Here is a 14,727-nt window from a genome sequence, read left to right on the forward strand (position 1 = left end):
GGGCATCCTGTCTACATTGCTCCCTTTTCTATACCATGATACATGTATCCTATTGCGTACTAGGCAACTGATTGGCCCTCCTGTCAGATGACATCCTGCTGTATCTTTGTGATGTAATGGCACCACTTGACCAATCGCCCTGGGTGAAGATTATTACACCGGAGGACCAGAAATCAGCAATTACACACTAGGTAACTATCTGTGAATATGACTGCACAGCAAGTAGGAGGTGTAATGGGAATATACTCTGCACCATTGAAAGCAGTGGGCTCCTATTTAAAGAGGGCTAGAGTTAGAAGAAGCAACTGATTGGCCCTCATGTCAGAAGACATCCTGCTGTAGCTTTGTGATGTAATGGCACCACATGACCAATTGCCCTGGGAGACGATTACACCGGAGGACCAGACATCAGCAATTACACACTAGGTAAGTATCTGGGAATATGACTCCACAGCAAGTAGGAGGTGTAATGGGAATATACTCTGCACCATTGAAAGCATTGGGCTCCTATTTAAAGAGGGCTAGAGTTAGAAGAACATAGTCTCTAAACAGCAGTCCATCTGGAGTATCAGAGTCCCACTCACAGAGAGCAGGGAAACAGGTTAAATAGCTTCCCTCCATCTGAAAGTAAGTCAATTGCTCAACCTAAGACACCTCATTCCAGCCTGAAAGATGGTAATTACATCGGAAGACAGATTGCCTGCACAAGTATCTAAAGAAGATTTTGTCAGCCACATAGATAGTCAAAGTCTTTGATAAACTATCATGATGGCCATAGCGTCATCCATATTGCCACTGTCTTAGAAGATTATATTTATGCGGTAGACCCCACTAAATGGCACTGAGAGCCATCAGATGCTATGAACTTTTTATTAATGGCAAAATGAATAAATGAGATTTTGACTTACCATATATATTGATCGAGGCATGGAGAAGGCTGAGGAATGAGCTTTCTTTTTTTTTTTCTCAGCAAGCGGAGAAATATTCCTCTTCAACACTGCCTCTGCTGGCCATTCAGTATAATCTGCAGATGGAAAAGTCCACTGTTAGTCATTTTTTAGAAATTGAATATTTCCAAAGAAATGCAACACTACCAAAAAATGATTTTTATAAAGTGTCAATCATTAGTACTATGGTGTATCTAATATTGTGAAAATCCAAAACTCATTAAAATTATAATCTCAATTTAGATTTCAACCTAGCTGACTTCTTTCAATCCTATGCCTCATTTGCTGGTACATTCTACACAACTATAGCACCTATATGAGGACTTGGATAGAAAGATCTCTTTGGCAGCCAAGAGATAGCGTACCCTTCTCACAAGGATTATTTTAGGTTATGGTACACTATAGCAATTCAGTGATCTGATAAGCTAAGGGAGGAAGGTTTATGCTACGGTTCGTGGGAATAATAAAAACTATGAATAACAGATTCTAACATCTTCATTTTAGCACATCCATATCAGTTAACCTATAGAGAATTCCAGAATGTTATGATCAACCACTCCTTCAAACAAATGTAGGAGTCTCAAATAATGGCCCAGGTCCTTTCATCTCACCACCCTAGTCTTCAGCTGGGCATCCTGTCTACATTGCTCCCTTTTCTATACCATGATACATGTATCCTATTGCGTACTAGGCAACTGATTGGCCCTCCTGTCAGATGACATCCTGCTGTATCTTTGTGATGTAATGGCACCACTTGACCAATCGCCCTGGGTGAAGATTATTACACCGGAGGACCAGAAATCAGCATTTACACACTAGGTAACTATCTGTGAATATGACTGCACAGCAAGTAGGAGGTGTAATGGGAATAGACTCTGCACCATTGAAAGCAGTGGGCTCCTATTTAAAGAGGGCTAGAGTTAGAAGAAGCAACTGATTGGCCCTCATGTCAGAAGACATCCTGCTGTAGCTTTGTGATGTAATGGCACCACATGACCAATTGCCCTGGGAGACGATTACACCGGAGGACCAGACATCAGCAATTACACACTAGGTAAGTATCTGGGAATATGACTGCACAGCAAGTAGGAGGTGTAATGGGAATATACTCTGCACCATTGAAAGCATTGGGCTCCTATTTAAAGAGGAATAGAGTTAGAAGAACACAGTCTCTAAACAGCAGTCCATCTGGAGTATCAGAGTCCCACACAGAGAGCAGGGAAACAGGTTAAATAGCTTCCCTCCATCTGAAAGTAAGTCAATTGCTCTAACCTAAGACACCTCATTCCAGCCTGACAGATGGTAATTACATCGGAAGACAGATTGCCTGCACAAGTATCTAAAGAAGATTTTGTCAGCCACATAGACAGTCAAAGTCTTTGATAAACTATCATGATGGCCATAGCGTCATCCATATTGCCACCGTCTTAGAAGATTATATTTATGCGGAAGACCCCACTAAATGGCACTGAGAGCCATCAGATGCTATGAACTTTTTATTAATGGCAAAATGAATAAATGAGATTTTGACTTACCATATATATTGATCGAGGCATGGAGAAGGCTGAGGAATGAGCTTTCTTTTTTTTTTTCTCAGCAAGCGGAGAAATATTCCTCTGCAACACTGCCTCTGCTGGCCATTCAGTATAATCTGCAGATGTAAAAGTCCACTGTTAGTCAATTTTTAGAACTTGAATATTTCCAAAGAAATGCAACACTACCAAAAAATGATTTTTATAAAGTGTCAATCATTAGTACTATGGTGTATCTAATATTGTGAAAATCCAAAACTCATTAAAATTATAATCTCAATTTAGATTTCAACCTAGCTGACTTCTTTCAATCCTATGCCTCATTTGCTGGTACATTCTACACAACTATAGCACCTATATGAGGACTTGGATAGAAAGATCTCTTTGGCAGCCAAGAGATAGCGTACCCTTCTCACAAGGATTATTTTAGGTTATGGTACACTATAGCAATTCAGTGATCTGATAAGCTAAGGGAGGAAGGTTTATGCTACGGTTCGTGGGAATAATAAAAACTATGAATAACAGATTCTAACATCTTCATTTTAGCACATCCATATCAGTTAACCTATAGAGAATTCCAGAATGTTATGATCAACCACTCCTTCAAACAAATGTAGGAGTCTCAAATAATGGCCCAGGTCCTTTCATCTCACCACCCTAGTCTTCAGCTGGGCATCCTGTCTACATTGCTCCCTTTTCTATACCATGATACATGTATCCTATTGCGTACTAGGCAACTGATTGGCCCTCCTGTCAGATGACATCCTGCTGTATCTTTGTGATGTAATGGCACCACTTGACCAATCGCCCTGGGTGAAGATTATTACACCGGAGGACCAGAAATCAGCAATTACACACTAGGTAACTATCTGTGAATATGACTGCACAGCAAGTAGGAGGTGTAATGGGAATATACTCTGCACCATTGAAAGCAGTGGGCTCCTATTTAAAGAGGGCTAGAGTTAGAAGAAGCAACTGATTGGCCCTCATGTCAGAAGACATCCTGCTGTAGCTTTGTGATGTAATGGCACCACATGACCAATTGCCCTGGGAGACGATTACACCGGAGGACCAGACATCAGCAATTACACACTAGGTAAGTATCTGGGAATATGACTCCACAGCAAGTAGGAGGTGTAATGGGAATATACTCTGCACCATTGAAAGCATTGGGCTCCTATTTAAAGAGGGCTAGAGTTAGAAGAACATAGTCTCTAAACAGCAGTCCATCTGGAGTATCAGAGTCCCACTCACAGAGAGCAGGGAAACAGGTTAAATAGCTTCCCTCCATCTGAAAGTAAGTCAATTGCTCAACCTAAGACACCTCATTCCAGCCTGAAAGATGGTAATTACATCGGAAGACAGATTGCCTGCACAAGTATCTAAAGAAGATTTTGTCAGCCACATAGATAGTCAAAGTCTTTGATAAACTATCATGATGGCCATAGCGTCATCCATATTGCCACTGTCTTAGAAGATTATATTTATGCGGTAGACCCCACTAAATGGCACTGAGAGCCATCAGATGCTATGAACTTTTTATTAATGGCAAAATGAATAAATGAGATTTTGACTTACCATATATATTGATCGAGGCATGGAGAAGGCTGAGGAATGAGCTTTCTTTTTTTTTTTCTCAGCAAGCGGAGAAATATTCCTCTTCAACACTGCCTCTGCTGGCCATTCAGTATAATCTGCAGATGGAAAAGTCCACTGTTAGTCATTTTTTAGAAATTGAATATTTCCAAAGAAATGCAACACTACCAAAAAATGATTTTTATAAAGTGTCAATCATTAGTACTATGGTGTATCTAATATTGTGAAAATCCAAAACTCATTAAAATTATAATCTCAATTTAGATTTCAACCTAGCTGACTTCTTTCAATCCTATGCCTCATTTGCTGGTACATTCTACACAACTATAGCACCTATATGAGGACTTGGATAGAAAGATCTCTTTGGCAGCCAAGAGATAGCGTACCCTTCTCACAAGGATTATTTTAGGTTATGGTACACTATAGCAATTCAGTGATCTGATAAGCTAAGGGAGGAAGGTTTATGCTACGGTTCGTGGGAATAATAAAAACTATGAATAACAGATTCTAACATCTTCATTTTAGCACATCCATATCAGTTAACCTATAGAGAATTCCAGAATGTTATGATCAACCACTCCTTCAAACAAATGTAGGAGTCTCAAATAATGGCCCAGGTCCTTTCATCTCACCACCCTAGTCTTCAGCTGGGCATCCTGTCTACATTGCTCCCTTTTCTATACCATGATACATGTATCCTATTGCGTACTAGGCAACTGATTGGCCCTCCTGTCAGATGACATCCTGCTGTATCTTTGTGATGTAATGGCACCACTTGACCAATCGCCCTGGGTGAAGATTATTACACCGGAGGACCAGAAATCAGCATTTACACACTAGGTAACTATCTGTGAATATGACTGCACAGCAAGTAGGAGGTGTAATGGGAATAGACTCTGCACCATTGAAAGCAGTGGGCTCCTATTTAAAGAGGGCTAGAGTTAGAAGAAGCAACTGATTGGCCCTCATGTCAGAAGACATCCTGCTGTAGCTTTGTGATGTAATGGCACCACATGACCAATTGCCCTGGGAGACGATTACACCGGAGGACCAGACATCAGCAATTACACACTAGGTAAGTATCTGGGAATATGACTGCACAGCAAGTAGGAGGTGTAATGGGAATATACTCTGCACCATTGAAAGCATTGGGCTCCTATTTAAAGAGGAATAGAGTTAGAAGAACACAGTCTCTAAACAGCAGTCCATCTGGAGTATCAGAGTCCCACACAGAGAGCAGGGAAACAGGTTAAATAGCTTCCCTCCATCTGAAAGTAAGTCAATTGCTCTAACCTAAGACACCTCATTCCAGCCTGACAGATGGTAATTACATCGGAAGACAGATTGCCTGCACAAGTATCTAAAGAAGATTTTGTCAGCCACATAGACAGTCAAAGTCTTTGATAAACTATCATGATGGCCATAGCGTCATCCATATTGCCACCGTCTTAGAAGATTATATTTATGCGGAAGACCCCACTAAATGGCACTGAGAGCCATCAGATGCTATGAACTTTTTATTAATGGCAAAATGAATAAATGAGATTTTGACTTACCATATATATTGATCGAGGCATGGAGAAGGCTGAGGAATGAGCTTTCTTTTTTTTTTTCTCAGCAAGCGGAGAAATATTCCTCTGCAACACTGCCTCTGCTGGCCATTCAGTATAATCTGCAGATGTAAAAGTCCACTGTTAGTCAATTTTTAGAACTTGAATATTTCCAAAGAAATGCAACACTACCAAAAAATGATTTTTATAAAGTGTCAATCATTAGTACTATGGTGTATCTAATATTGTGAAAATCCAAAACTCATTAAAATTATAATCTCAATTTAGATTTCAACCTAGCTGACTTCTTTCAATCCTATGCCTCATTTGCTGGTACATTCTACACAACTATAGCACCTATATGAGGACTTGGATAGAAAGATCTCTTTGGCAGCCAAGAGATAGCGTACCCTTCTCACAAGGATTATTTTAGGTTATGGTACACTATAGCAATTCAGTGATCTGATAAGCTAAGGGAGGAAGGTTTATGCTACGGTTCGTGGGAATAATAAAAACTATGAATAACAGATTCTAACATCTTCATTTTAGCACATCCATATCAGTTAACCTATAGAGAATTCCAGAATGTTATGATCAACCACTCCTTCAAACAAATGTATGAGTCTCAAATAATGGCCCAGGTCCTTTCATCTCACCACCCTAGTCTTCAGCTGGGCATCCTGTCTACATTGCTCCCTTTTCTATACCATGATACATGTATCCTATTGCGTACTAGGCAACTGATTGGCCCTCCTGTCAGATGACATCCTGCTGTATCTTTGTGATGTAATGGCACCACTTGACCAATCGCCCTGGGTGAAGATTATTACACCGGAGGACCAGACATCAGCAATTACACACTAAGTAAGTATCTGGGAATATGACTCCACAGCAAGTAGGAGGTGTAATGGGAATAGACTCTGCACCATTGAAAGCAGTGGGCTCCTATTTAAAGAGGGCTAGAGTTAGAGGAAGCAACTGATTGGCCCTCATGTCAGAAGACATCCTGCTGTAGCTTTGTGATGTAATGGCACCACATGACCAATTGCCCTGGGAGACGATTACACCGGAGGACCAGACATCAGCAATTACACACTAGGTAAGTATCTGGGAATATGACTCCACAGCAAGTAGGAGGTGTAATGGGAATATACTCTGCACCATTGAAAGCATTGGGCTCCTATTTAAAGAGGGCTAGAGTTAGAAGAACACAGTCTCTAAACAGCAGTCCATCTGGAGTATCAGAGTCCCACACAGAGAGCAGGGAAACAGGTTAAATAGCTTCCCTCCATCTGAAAGTAAGTCAATTGCTCAACCTAAGACACCTCATTCCAGCCTGAAAGATGGTAATTACATCGGAAGACAGATTGCCTGCACAAGTATCTAAAGAAGATTTTGTCAGCCACATAGATAGTCAAAGTCTTTGATAAACTATCATGATGGCCATAGCGTCATCCATATTGCCACTGTCTTAGAAGATTATATTTATGCGGTAGACCCCACTAAATGGCACTGAGAGCCATCAGATGCTATGAACTTTTTATTAATGGCAAAATGAATAAATGAGATTTTGACTTACCATATATATTGATCGAGGCATGGAGAAGGCTGAGGAATGAGCTTTCTTTTTTTTTCTTCTCAGCAAGCGGAGAAATATTCCTCTGCAACACTGCCTCTGCTGGCCATTCAGTATAATCTGCAGATGGAAAAGTCCACTGTTAGTCAATTTTTAGAACTTGAATATTTCCAAAGAAATGCAACACTACCAAAAAATGATTTTTATAAAGTGTCAATCATTAGTACTATGGTGTATCTAATATTGTGAAAATCCAAAACTCATTAAAATTATAATCTCAATTTAGATTTCAACCTAGCTGACTTCTTTCAATCCTATGCCTCATTTGCTGGTACATTCTACACAACTATAGCACCTATATGAGGACTTGGATAGAAAGATCTCTTTGGCAGCCAAGAGATAGCGTACCCTTCTCACAAGGATTATTTTAGGTTATGGTACACTATAGCAATTCAGTGATCTGATAAGCTAAGGGAGGAAGGTTTATGCTACGGTTCGTGGGAATAATAAAAACTATGAATAACAGATTCTAACATCTTCATTTTAGCACATCCATATCAGTTAACCTATAGAGAATTCCAGAATGTTATGATCAACCACTCCTTCAAACAAATGTATGAGTCTCAAATAATGGCCCAGGTCCTTTCATCTCACCACCCTAGTCTTCAGCTGGGCATCCTGTCTACATTGCTCCCTTTTCTATACCATGATACATGTATCCTATTGCGTACTAGGCAACTGATTGGCCCTCCTGTCAGATGACATCCTGCTGTATCTTTGTGATGTAATGGCACCACTTGACCAATCGCCCTGGGTGAAGATTATTACACCGGAGGACCAGACATCAGCAATTACACACTAGGTAACTATCTGTGAATATGACTGCACAGCAAGTAGGAGGTGTAATGGGAATAGACTCTGCACCATTGAAAGCAGTGGGCTCCTATTTAAAGAGGGCTAGAGTTAGAAGAAGCAACTGATTGGCCCTCATGTCAGAAGACATCCTGCTGTAGCTTTGTGATGTAATGGCACCACATGACCAATTGCCCTGGGAGACGATTACACCAGAGGACCAGACATCAGCAATTACACACTAGGTAAGTATCTGGGAATATGACTCCACAGCAAGTAGGAGGTGTAATGGGAATATACTCTGCACCATTGAAAGCATTGGGCTCCTATTTAAAGAGGGCTAGAGTTAGAAGAACACAGTCTCTAAACAGCAGTCCATCTGGAGTATCAGAGTCCCACTCACAGAGAGCAGGGAAACAGGTTAAATAGCTTCCCTCCATCTGAAAGTAAGTCAATTGCTCTAACCTAAGACACCTCATTCCAGCCTGACAGATGGTAATTACATCGGAAGACAGATTGCCTGCACAAGTATCTAAAGAAGATTTTGTCAGCCACATAGACAGTCAAAGTCTTTGATAAACTATCATGATGGCCATAGCGTCATCCATATTGCCACCATCTTAGAAGATTATATTTATGCGGTAGACCCCACTAAATGGCACTGAGAGCCATCAGACGCTATGAACTTTTTATTAATGGCAAAATGAATAAATGAGATTTTGACTTACCATATATATTGATCGAGGCATGGAGAAGGCTGAGGAATGAGCTTTCTTTTTTTTTTTTCTCAGCAAGCGGAGAAATATTCCTCTGCAACACTGCCTCTGCTGGCCATTCAGTATAATCTGCAGATGGAAAAGTCCACTGTTAGTCAATTTTTAGAACTTGAATATTTCCAAAGAAATGCAACACTACCAAAAAATGATTTTTATAAAGTGTCAATCATTAGTACTATGGTGTATCTAATATTGTGAAAATCCAAAACTCATTAAAATTATAATCTCAATTTAGATTTCAACCTAGCTGACTTCTTTCAATCCTATGCCTCATTTGCTGGTACATTCTACACAACTATAGCACCTATATGAGGACTTGGATAGAAAGATCTCTTTGGCAGCCAAGAGATCGCGTACCCTTCTCACAAGGATTATTTTAGGTTATGGTACACTATAGCAATTCAGTGATCTGATAAGCTAAGGGAGGAAGGTTTATGCTACGGTTCGTGGGAATAATAAAAACTATGAATAACAGATTCTAACATCTTCATTTTAGCACATCCATATCAGTTAACCTATAGAGAATTCCAGAATGTTATGATCAACCACTCCTTCAAACAAATGTATGAGTCTCAAATAATGGCCCAGGTCCTTTCATCTCACCACCCTAGTCTTCAGCTGGGCATCCTGTCTACATTGCTCCCTTTTCTATACCATGATACATGTATCCTATTGCGTACTAGGCAACTGATTGGCCCTCCTGTCAGATGACATCCTGCTGTATCTTTGTGATGTAATGGCACCACTTGACCAATCGCCCTGGGTGAAGATTATTACACCGGAGGACCAGAAATCAGCATTTACACACTAGGTAACTATCTGTGAATATGACTGCACAGCAAGTAGGAGGTGTAATGGGAATAGACTCTGCACCATTGAAAGCAGTGGGCTCCTATTTAAAGAGGGCTAGAGTTAGAAGAAGCAACTGATTGGCCCTCATGTCAGAAGACATCCTGCTGTAGCTTTGTGATGTAATGGCACCACATGACCAATTGCCCTGGGAGACGATTACACCGGAGGACCAGACATCAGCAATTACACACTAGGTAAGTATCTGGGAATATGACTCCACAGCAAGTAGGAGGTGTAATGGGAATATACTCTGCACCATTGAAAGCATTGGGCTCCTATTTAAAGAGGGCTAGAGTTAGAAGAACACAGTCTCTAAACAGCAGTCCATCTGGAGTATCAGAGTCCCACACAGAGAGCAGGGAAACAAGTTAAATAGCTTCCCTCCATCTGAAAATAAGTCAATTGCTCAACCTAAGCACCTCATTCCAGCCTGAAAGATGGTAATTACATCGGAAGACAGATTGCCTGCACAAGTATCTAAAGAAGATTTTGTCAGCCACATAGATAGTCAAAGTCTTTGATAAACTATCATGATGGCCATAGCGTCATCCATATTGCCACCGTCTTAGAAGATTATATTTATGCGGTAGACCCCACTAAATGGCACTGAGAGCCATCAGATGCTATGAACTTTTTATTAATGGCAAAATGAATAAATGAGATTTTGACTTACCATATATATTGATCGAGGCATGGAGAAGGCTGAGGAATGAGCTTTCTTTTTTTTTTTTCTCAGCAAGCGGAGAAATATTCCTCTGCAACACTGCCTCTGCTGGCCATTCAGTATAATCTGCAGATGGAAAAGTCCACTGTTAGTCAATTTCTAGAACTTGAATATTTCCAAAGAAATGCAACACTACCAAAAAATGATTTTTATAAAGTGTCAATCATTAGTACTATGGCGTATCTAATATTGTGAAAATCCAAAGCTCACTAAAAATTATAATCTCAATTTAGATTTCAACCTAGCTGACTTCTTTCAATCCTATGCCTCATTTGCTGGTACATTCTACACAACTATAGCACCTATATGAGGACTTGGATAGAAAGATCTCTTTGGCAGCCAAGAGATAGCGTACCCTTCTCACAAGAATTATTTTAGGTTATGGTACACTATAGCAATTCAGTGATCTGATAAGCTAAGGGAGGAAGGTTTATGCTACGGTTCGTGGGAATAATAAAAACTATGAATAACAGATTCTAACATCTTCATTTTAGCACATCCATATCAGTTAACCTATAGAGAATTCCAGAATGTTATGATCAACCACTCCTTCAAACAAATGTATGAGTCTCAAATAATGGCCCAGGTCCTTTCATCTCACCACCCTAGTCTTCAGCTGGGCATCCTGTCTACATTGCTCCCTTTTCTATACCATGATACATGTATCCTATTGTGTACTAGGCAACTGATTGGCCCTCCTGTCAGATGACATCCTGCTGTATCTTTGTGATGTAATGGCACCACTTGACCAATCACCCTGGGTGAAGATTATTACACCGGAGGACCAGACATCAGCAATTACACACTAGGTAAGTATCTGGGAATATGACTCCACAGCAAGTAGGAGGTGTAATGGGAATATACTCTGAACCCTTGAAAGCAGTGGGCTCCTATTTAAAGAGGGCTAGAGTTAGAAGAAGCAACTGATTGGCCCTCATGTCTGAAGACATCCTGCTGTAGCTTTGTGATGTAATGGCACCATATGACCAATTGCCCTGGGAGACGATTACACCGGAGGACCAGACATCAGCAAGTACACACTAGGTAAGTATCTGGGAATATGACTCCACAGCAAGTAGGAGGTGTAATGGGAATATACTCTGCACCATTGAAAGCATTGGGCTCCTATTTAAAGAGGGCTAGAGTTAAAAGAACACAGTTTCTAAACAGCAGTCCATCTGGAGTATCAGAGTCCCACTCACAGAGAGCAGGGAAACAGGTTAAATAGCTTCCCTCCATCTGAAAGTAAGTCAATTGCTCTAACCTAAGACACCTCATTCCAGCCTGAAAGATGATAATTACATCGGAAGACAGATTGCCTGCACAAGTATCTAAAGAGGATTTTGTCAGCCACATAGACAGTCAAAGTCTTTGATAAACTATCATGATGGCCATAGCGTCATCCATATTGCCACCGTCTTAGAAGATTATATTTATGCGGAAGACCCCACTAAATGGCACTGAGAGCCATCAGATGCTATGAACTTTTTATTAATGGCAAAATGAATAAATGAGATTTTGACTTACCATATATATTGATCGAGGCATGGAGAAGGCTGAGGAATGAGCTTTTCTTTTTTTTTTTTTTCTCAGCAAGCAGAGAAATATTCCTCTGCAACACTGCCTCTGCTGGCCATTCAGTATAATCTACAGAAGGAAAAGTCCACTGTTAGTCAATTTTTAGAACTTGAATATTTCCAAAGAAATGCAACACTACCAAAAAAAGATTTTTATAAAGTGTCAATCATTAGTACTATGGCGTATCTAATATTGTGAAAATCCAAAGCTCACTAAAAATTATAATCTCAATTTAGATTTCAACCTAGCTGACTTCTTTCAATCCTATGCCTCATTTGCTGGTACATTCTACACAACTATAGCACCTATATGAGGACTTGGATAGAAAGATCTCTTTGGCAGCCAAGAGATAGCGTACCCTTCTCACAAGAATTATTTTAGGTTATGGTACACTATAGCAATTCAGTGATCTGATAAGCTAAGGGAGGAAGGTTTATGCTACGGTTCGTGGGAATAATAAAAACTATGAATATCAGATTCTAACATCTTCATTTTAGCACATCCATATCAGTTAACCTATAGAGAATTCCAGAATGTTATGATCAACCACTCCTTCAAACAAATGTATGAGTCTCAAATAATGGCCCAGGTCCTTTCATCTCACCACCCTAGTCTTCAGCTGGGCATCCTGTCTACATTGCTCCCTTTTCTATACCATGATACATGTATCCTATTGTGTACTAGGCAACTGATTGGCACTCCTGTCAGATGACATCCTGCTGTATCTTTGTGATGTAATGGCACCACTTGACCAATCACCCTGGGTGAAGATTATTACACCGGACGACCAGACATCCGCAATTACACACTAGGTAACTATCTGTGAATATGACTGCACAGCAAGTAGGAGGTGTAATGGGAATATACTCTGCACCATTGAAAGCAGTGGGCTCCTATTTAAAGAGGGCTAGAGTTAGAAGAAGCAACTGATTGGCCCTCATGTCTGAAGACATCCTGCTGTAGCTTTGTGATGTAATGGCACCACATGACCAATTGCCCTGGGAGACGATTACACCGGAGGACCAGACATCAGCAAGTACACACTAGGTAAGTATCTGGGAATATGACTCCACAGCAAGTAGGAGGTGTAATGGGAATATACTCTGCACCATTGAAAGCATTGGGCTCCTATTTAAAGAGGGCTAGAGTTAAAAGAACACAGTTTCTAAACAGCAGTCCATCTGGAGTATCAGAGTCCCACTCACAGAGAGCAGGGAAACAGGTTAAATAGCTTCCCTCCATCTGAAAGTAAGTCAATTGCTCTAACCTAAGACACCTCATTCCAGCCTGAAAGATGGTAATTACATCGGAAGACAGATTGCCTGCACAAGTATCTAAAGAGGATTTTGTCAGCCACATAGACAGTCAAAGTCTTTGATAAACTATCATGATGGCCATAGCGTCATCCATATTGCCACCGTCTTAGAAGATTATATTTATGCGGAAGACCCCACTAAATGGCACTGAGAGCCATCAGATGCTATGAACTTTTTATTAATGGCAAAATGAATAAATGAGATTTTGACTTACCATATATATTGATCGAGGCATGGAGAAGGCTGAGGAATGAGCTTTTCTTTTTTTTTTTTTTCTCAGCAAGCAGAGAAATATTCCTCTGCAACACTGCCTCTGCTGGCCATTCAGTATAATCTACAGATGGAAAAGTCCACTGTTAGTCAATTTTTAGAACTTGAATATTTCCAAAGAAATGCAACACTACCAAAAAATGATTTTTATAAAGTGTCAATCATTAGTACTATGGTGTATCTAATATTGTGAAAATCCAAAACTCATTAAAATTATAATCTCAATTTAGATTTCAACCTAGCTGACTTCTTTCAATCCTATGCCTCATTTGCTGGTACATTCTACACAACTATAGCACCTATATGAGGACTTGGATAGAAAGATCTCTTTGGCAGCCAAGAGATCGCGTACCCTTCTCACAAGGATTATTTTAGGTTATGGTACACTATAGCAATTCAGTGATCTGATAAGCTAAGGGAGGAAGGTTTATGCTACGGTTCGTGGGAATAATAAAAACTATGAATAACAGATTCTAACATCTTCATTTTAGCACATCCATATCAGTTAACCTATAGAGAATTCCAGAATGTTATGATCAACCACTCCTTCAAACAAATGTATGAGTCTCAAATAATGGCCCAGGTCCTTTCATCTCACCACCCTAGTCTTCAGCTGGGCATCCTGTCTACATTGCTCCCTTTTCTATACCATGATACATGTATCCTATTGCGTACTAGGCAACTGATTGGCCCTCCTGTCAGATGACATCCTGCTGTATCTTTGTGATGTAATGGCACCACTTGACCAATCGCCCTGGGTGAAGATTATTACACCGGAGGACCAGAAATCAGCATTTACACACTAGGTAACTATCTGTGAATATGACTGCACAGCAAGTAGGAGGTGTAATGGGAATAGACTCTGCACCATTGAAAGCAGTGGGCTCCTATTTAAAGAGGGCTAGAGTTAGAAGAAGCAACTGATTGGCCCTCATGTCAGAAGACATCCTGCTGTAGCTTTGTGATGTAATGGCACCACATGACCAATTGCCCTGGGAGACGATTACACCGGAGGACCAGACATCAGCAATTACACACTAGGTAAGTATCTGGGAATATGACTCCACAGCAAGTAGGAGGTGTAATGGGAATATACTCTGCACCATTGAAAGCATTGGGCTCCTATTTAAAGAGGGCTAGAGTTAGAAGAACACAGTC

Source organism: Lissotriton helveticus, chromosome 3_1 (genome assembly GCF_964261635.1).
Source record: "Lissotriton helveticus chromosome 3_1, aLisHel1.1, whole genome shotgun sequence".
NCBI classification, from domain to species: Eukaryota; Metazoa; Chordata; class Amphibia; order Caudata; family Salamandridae; genus Lissotriton; species Lissotriton helveticus.